Source organism: Furipterus horrens, unplaced genomic scaffold (genome assembly GCF_987537825.1).
Source record: "Furipterus horrens unplaced genomic scaffold, mFurHor1.1.pri manual_scaffold_16, whole genome shotgun sequence".
Taxonomy (NCBI): domain Eukaryota; kingdom Metazoa; phylum Chordata; class Mammalia; order Chiroptera; family Furipteridae; genus Furipterus; species Furipterus horrens.
Window position 1 is genome coordinate 12,915,454 of NW_028327186.1, and position 7,099 is coordinate 12,922,552.

At 46.5% G+C, this 7,099-nt stretch overlaps 1 non-coding gene across 1 annotated transcript; it reads right to left on the reverse strand.

Annotated features, from left to right (window-relative positions):
• Nucleotides 1–3,870: 3,870 nt before the first annotated feature.
• TRNAK-CUU (transfer RNA lysine (anticodon CUU)) lies at nt 3,871–3,943 on the reverse strand. The gene has a single exon. It is a non-coding gene; the product is annotated as a tRNA-Lys (tRNA).
• Between the last annotated feature and the right edge of the window lie 3,156 nt (nt 3,944–7,099).

Here is a 7,099-nt window from a genome sequence, read left to right on the forward strand (position 1 = left end):
GGTACCTTCCCCGACAGAGGTCCCCTGACCTCCGCGGAGCCTGCCTGTGGTCCTTGTGCATCCATAACACGCCTTTGGAAGGTCAGGGTCGTCTCCTTGGTCCAGATCCCTCGGGGCACAATCTGCACCATAGCGGAGACCACAAAACCCTTCATCGTTATTATCCTACTAATGATTAAGTGTTAACTATCCATGCCCGCCCATTTAAAAGATGTTTTTTCACTTTTTATCCAGTCCCAGAGGTTCCCCCTATGCTTTCTTCCACCGCCCTAATCTATCACCCACGAATTTCATGGGATCCCCTTAAGTCTCCTTTGATTATAACGTGTAAAATGAGATGCAAAACTGCCATTCTCTGGAGAACTTTTTTTCAATCCAAAATTGAGGGTTTTTTGTCTGGCCAGGCAGCTCAGTCGGGTAGAACGTAGCCCTGCGATGCCAAGGTTGTGGGTTTCGTCCCCTTTCCCGGAGTGTATTATGTCACGCAGATTTCCACCTTCATCTTCACGTGTGTGCGCATGCGCACCTCCAAATGTCCCCTTTCGCTAAAGACACCAGGCCTACTGAATTAACAGCTTATTCTACCCCGGTATGACCACATCTTAACTAATTACATTTACAACAACCTTATTTCCAAATAAGGTCACATTCTGAGGCACTAGAGGTTAGAACTTCTACATATAAATTTTCTGGCGACAATTCAACCAGTAACACCGATCTTGAATTTGAGATGAATGGATGGATGAATGGATGTCTATTTTTTTTTAAGTATATTTTATTGATTATGTTGTTACAGTAGTTCCAATTTTTTTCCCCTTTGCTTCCCTCTGCCCGGTACCCCCCTTCCCTTCAGCAATCCCACTCCCCTTAGTTCACGTCCATGGGTCGCGCATATAAGTTCTTTGACTTCACCCTTTCCTATATTATTCTTTACATCCCCCTTTTGTACCAACCAATTATGCTTCTTAGTCTCTGAACCATTTTCCCACTTCTCCCCCTCTCCCCGTCCCAGCTGATAACCCTCCAAATGATCCCCATACCTATGATTCTGTTCCTATTCTGGTTTGCTTAGTTGGATTTTGTCTTTATTTTTTAGATTCGGTTGTTGATAGTTGTGAGTTTGTTGTCATTTTAGTGTGCATAGTTTTGATCTTCTTTTTCTTAAGTAAGTCCCCTTAACATTTCATATAATAATGGCTTCGTGATGATGAACTCCTCTAGCTTCAACTTGTCCGGGAAGCACTTCATCTGCCCTTCCATTCCAAATGATAGCTTTGCTGAATAATCTTGGTTGTAGGTTGCTTTCCATCACATTGCATACTGCTTACCAGTCTCTTCCTTCCTGCAAAGTGTCCTCTGAGAAATCAGCTGATAGCCCTATAGGCACCCCCCTGTAGGCAACTCTCCCCCTCTCTCTTACTGCCTCCAGGACTCTCTCTTTATCTTTCACCTTTGGCATTTCAATCACAACTATGCGTCCTGGTGTGGTCCCCTCTGGGTCCAGCTCACCCGCCTCCCGGACCTGTATGTCCATCTCCTTTGCAAAATTTGGGAAGTTTTCCTCATTTTTCAATTATTGCTTCCTCTTCTGCACTGGTTGTCTGCTTTTTTCTTCCTTATGTTCTAAAACATTGATTTGAATTCCGGTTTCCTTCCCTTCACCATTGGTTTTGTGTGGAATTTCCTTCGTTTCACTTAGCATAGCCTTCACTTCTTCTCTTACGCGTTTGCCATACTCAAGCATATCTGGCAAGCTTGTGAGCATCTTTATCACCAGTGTTTTGAATTCTGTGTCTGTTAGGTTGTTCTAGGACCATGGAGGCCCTTTAAACAAGTGAACTCTGCTGAGACCGGCTGTTTCTACCTCCACGCCAACCCCCATTGGTCTGCACAGTCAGAAGCAATGAGGCTTTATTTTCCCCAGCACTGGGACAGTGGGCTGCAAGGTCTGGCGAGGAGCTGGGAACGCTCCCCAGGTGTCCATTTTGACTTCTTAAAACGTGTGACTGTGCTTTCTGCCGGCCTGCCGCTGCTGCCGCCACCACACCGCATCCTTCCCACCCTGGCTCTGCCCCTCCTATCCATCTGGATGAGTGTTTCTTCTTTACATCTTTGTTTGCTGGACTTCTATGTAGTTTGATTTTCTAGAACTTCTGGTTGTTTCTAGTTTTGAGGTAGTTGTATTCCTTCTTAGCTGTGGAGGGAAAGGCAGCGTGTCTGTCTATGCCTCCATCTTGGTCGGAAGCCGAATGGATGACTTCCCATCTACCTACCAGATTGCTTTTCTCTGCTAGGGTTTGCCTTTTGAAAGCTGCTCCTTCACTTCCCATCACCTATAGGTTAATTGCTCCTCTTTAATAAAAGGGGTGTTTAGGGAACCTTCATTTCTGATACCGAAAATTTCCACGTGTTTCTTCCAAAGTCTGAAATGGTGTGTTGAATTGATGATAACAAAATGATAATTGTGAAGAATGTTTGAGAATTGTTGGGAATAATGGAAAATATTTAAAACAAGGAAAGAATTTGCAGATGTTAACATCAAAGTTTTGCCCAAAGAAATTAAGTTATTTTAGGAAAATATAATCATTTGCTTTGGGATATGTTTTGAGACAAAAATGGTTGAAGGGAAAGTTTTCAATGTGACTGAATCACTCCTTTAGGGAAAACAAAGGATAAAATAGTCCTAAGGGTCTGTTCACAAAATTGACCTGATGAACTAAAATCACTAAAGCAATCTTTACAGTGGTTTTGTTGGAGCGCTAAGGGCTTTTAGGGGTGAAGATTTTAGGGAAGGTCCCAGGAGAGGATCTCAACAGAAAATTCATCAGCTTTTCAGGTGAGTCCTTTCTGAGTCGTGGTCTCCACTGATTGGTCAGCACCAGAGCAGAGGTCATGGGTCCGCGTGCTGTCCGGATGTCAGCCATGGTGTTGCTTGTCTGGTTTTGCTGCTTTTCTGGCCCTGGATGTACTGAATATTTGATGAGGGTCAAAACCTCATTGTACTGGGGGCTTCATGCTTAAGTGATATCACCCCGCCCCCTTGTTCCTTCCCCCTCTATTGGGGTCTAACCCCCAAGACTAGCAACCTGCCTGGAGAGGAAAACTCAGCCTGCGGGGAGGTCCTTCTTTTCCCAGTTTTGCCTGTTGCTAGGCAACCGGGGCTTTCCACGCTGGCGACCCATACATAGCCCATCCTTGCTTTGCTCGTGTCTAACTGCCTATCACAGTTGAAACAGCGCATAGTAATCACTAGCCCTTCCCACAGGGAAAAAGTACATGAATTGAAAGGAATTTACAGATATTTACAGATACGTTTGGCTCAGTTGGCTGACCGTCTTCCCGCAAAGCAAAAGATTGCCGGTTGGATTCAGGTCGGGGGGCACATTGCTGGGTTGCGGTCCTGGTCCCCGCGTGGGGGCCTGCGAGAGGCAAAGGGTCCACGTTTATCTCACTCTCTTTCTCCCTCCCTCCCCTTATATATCTATAGTAAACCCTGTGAAGCAGAGCTGGTCTCCAAACTAATCTTGAATATCGCATAGCATTAAGTTAAAAGAATACATTGCAGAAGTTTTGACAAGATCACTTCAGCAATATTTGGAAACTCCATAATTACATAAATTTTCACGTCTTCTTATTCCTTTTGGTTTAACATTGCCTTTCAATAAGTCACCTCGTAACAAATCTTGTTCTGTACTAGATAATCTTACTGTGTATTTATAAAACAAAGTTGCTGTCTAGTTTCATGGTTCCCTCCTTTAACCAGTTTAGTCTTAATAGTTTTTATGTTCTGAATTGTTCGAAAATAAGAAACAGAAGGAAGCTTGAGGTTTAGCCCGGGAAGAGCAAAAAAAAAAAAAAAAAAATGCAAGCCGCCCAACGTGGGGCTCGAACCCACGACCCTGGGATTAAGAGTCCCATGCTCTACCGACTGAGCTAGCCGGGCAGTTGAAAACCAGCGTGTCATCTAGGTCCCTTCAAAGGAAACTGACTATTTTCACTTCCGCTGTGAGTGACGTTCTGTATTCAATTATTTTTTTCCTAGTTTTGGGGGGCTAAAGTTTTTCACTACTTTCAGACGTAGGTCTCACAACTGGTTCTGCGCGCCTGAACTTGCTGCTCAGTAAAATCCGCAAGCGGCCCTCTAGCGGTCAGCGGGCGAGTGGTGGGCGCAGGTGGCCCCGGACCCCGGCGGAGAGAGGACGCCAGCGGAGGTGCCGGTTCTCACCAAGATCCGGGCGGAGCGCGCACCCGCAGCGGGGACCGAGGGTGTCCCTGATACACAGGCAGGGAGGTCCGTCGTCCCTCCCGGGAAGGCCCGAGGCCAGAGCACGGCTACGGAGCTGGCCTCTCTGCCCCGTGCGGCTTTGAGGTTCCTAGGGCTCGCCGGCGGTTAATCAGCGCCATGCCCAATTGTTCACACAAGAGGAGATTTAAAAGTTAAAGCAAGCTCTGCAATAGTTGAAAATCCCATACAACGCTTGCTTACTCACAAAACTGAAAGGGAAGACATTCATCCTACAGACTGTTAGCAACTTGGTGTGGGAAGGGACATTATTAAAAGGCTCTTCCCACTAAAACGAAAAAAAAATTTTTTTTTTGTATTTCTAATAGGAATTTTAATTCCCAATCGCCAAATAGCCCCAGTTGATGAAGGGGCACTCTACTTTGTAGGAAAAAAATATAAAAACAAACACCTGTAGGATTAGAAAAAGCATAACCCTTATAAATGAAGATTATCAACTGGTTAAACCATTACATTAATAGTTGGTGAGGAACTGGATATTCACACAGAGTCAACCAACGCTACTAGTTACCATATCCTAGCTGCAAGGGGGGCAATCTAGGGGTATAATGGGGGCAGTCGGCTGCCGCCCCTCTAATTGAAAAAGTAATCTGAGCCCTGGCTGCTGTGTCTCAGTGGATTGAGCGCCAGCCTGCAAACCAAAGGGTAACCGGTTCGATTCCCAGTCAGGGAACAGGCCTGGGTTGCGGGCCAGCTCCCCAGTTGCGGGTGTGTGAGAGGCAACCACACGTTAACGCTTCTCTCCCTCTCTTTCTCCCTTCCTTCCCTTCTCTCTAAAATAAATTAATTAAATCTAAAAAATAAAATAAAATAAATTAGAACTCTTAAAAAAGTTAATCTGAGTTTTGCTAGTGGTTTACTAATCTCCAGCAAGATGGTGTGTCTTCAGCAGTGTTTTATAAAGTACACAAGATCAATGCTTATCCTAGCCAAAAAAAGGTTTCACAGAAAGTAGAGGGGGATGCAGGAATGGATGAATGATACCACCCGGAAGCAATGACACAAAATCAGGTGAGAAATTTTGCAGGACTGGCCTAGAGTCTTAAAAAAGTATTATCTTTATTTTTGTTTGTTTTATTTTTTTACAGGTATTATCTTTTTCAGAAGTAACTTTTGCCATTATAAGCAAACGCAATAGGTGATTCTGGATTGGATATTGTTCTGAGTAAACCAGTTATAAAAGAGATTTTGGAGTAAACTGGTGAAATCTGAATATAGATTGAATATTAGATGAGATGAAAATTTACTGTAATGAAAAGTGGAGATGAGGCCCTGGCCAGGTAGCTCAGTTGGCTTGGGTATTCTCCCACTACACCAAGGTTGCAGGTTCAATCCCCAGTGAGGGCACATACAAGGAGCAACCAATGAGTGCATAAATAAGTGGAACAACAAAGTTGTTGTTTCTCTTTCTGTTCCCCCCGCTCTCTCTAAAATTTAAAAAAAAAAAAAGTGGAGATGATTGGAAAAAGTAGATTGCAGGTAAAAATAATCTCAGTAAAAAAGGAAAGACGGGATATTCAGGTATGAATGTTTGATACTTTAAAAATTTTGCTTGTCTTTAATTTCTAACTTCCTCTAATGCATGTGACAGAGTGTGACAGGCCAGGAAGCTCAAGGAAAAGGGTGTAAGGGTTTCTAGAGAAGGAAGAAGCTATAGTCCCCTTTATGTCACTTCCCAGCTGTGTGTGTACTGGGGCTAGTCGATTGAGGATGATAACCAGTGATAACAGGGTTGAGAAAGAATTCACGAAGGTAATAGGCGAAAGCCCTCAGCTCTGCCTTTCTTCCTCCTCCCCCTCCTCCTCACTCTCCCCCTCCCCCTGCTCCTTCTTATTCCTCCTGCTCTTCCTCCTCCTGTTTCTTTCTCCTTCCTCCCTCTTCCTCTTCCTCTCCCTCCCCTTCCTCCTCCCCCCTCTTCCTTCTCCCTCTCCTCTCTCCCCCTCCCCCTTCTTCCTCCTCCTCCTGTTTCTTCTTCTTCCTCCTTTTCCTCCTCCACCGCTTCTTCCTTCTTTCTTCTTGTTCTTCTTCTTATTATTATTGAGAGGCCAGGCTGTCCCGGTTTGGCTGAAGGGCCAGGGATAGAATAGTGTATGCAGCTAGGGAGGGGAGCAGGTGAAGCCAGGAGAGGCCAGTAGGTGAAGAGAAGAGGAAGGTGACAAGGGACAGGAGGAAGAAAAATACATGGTGTGACAGTGAGGGTTCAGGGAGGGTGGGTCTGGTCTGAGATTGGGGCATCCGATTTTCAGATTTCAGAGGTGGGGCAGTTGCGTATGGCACAGCCTAGGCTGTGGCGCTGAAAGCTGGTGGCTGAGGTGGAGTGAAAAGGGAGGTCAAGGAACGGAGTGGCTGGTGCTCCACAGGAGGGCTGCGGGTGGAGCTCCCAGGAGTGAGGGGCACTCTGTGGGTCTCAGCGGGCAGAAGCTACCCAGAGGCTGGCCAAGGGTCAGGGCAGCATAGCTGACCAAACATGTCCTGGTCCTGAAGAGCAGAGGGGCAGGTCCCGGTGCTGGCCAGGAGGTGGAGGGTGAGCGGCCCGCGGAGCCCCGCAGGGAGGGAACAGGAAGCCAGAGACGGGGCTGAGGCAGCAGAAGGACAGAGGGCGCAGGGGTTGAGGCAGAGGCTGGCCTAAGATGTCAGGCGGGGGTTGGCGGGATTCCAGGATCGCTGCGGGGCGTGGGGTGCTGCTGAGAGAGGCTGCAGGCTGGGCTTACCTACATGCAGCATACACTTGCAGACGAGGAACTGGGGACCCCGCCACGCATGGAGAAAGGCTGCCCACTAGGGGAGGGCCAGGCC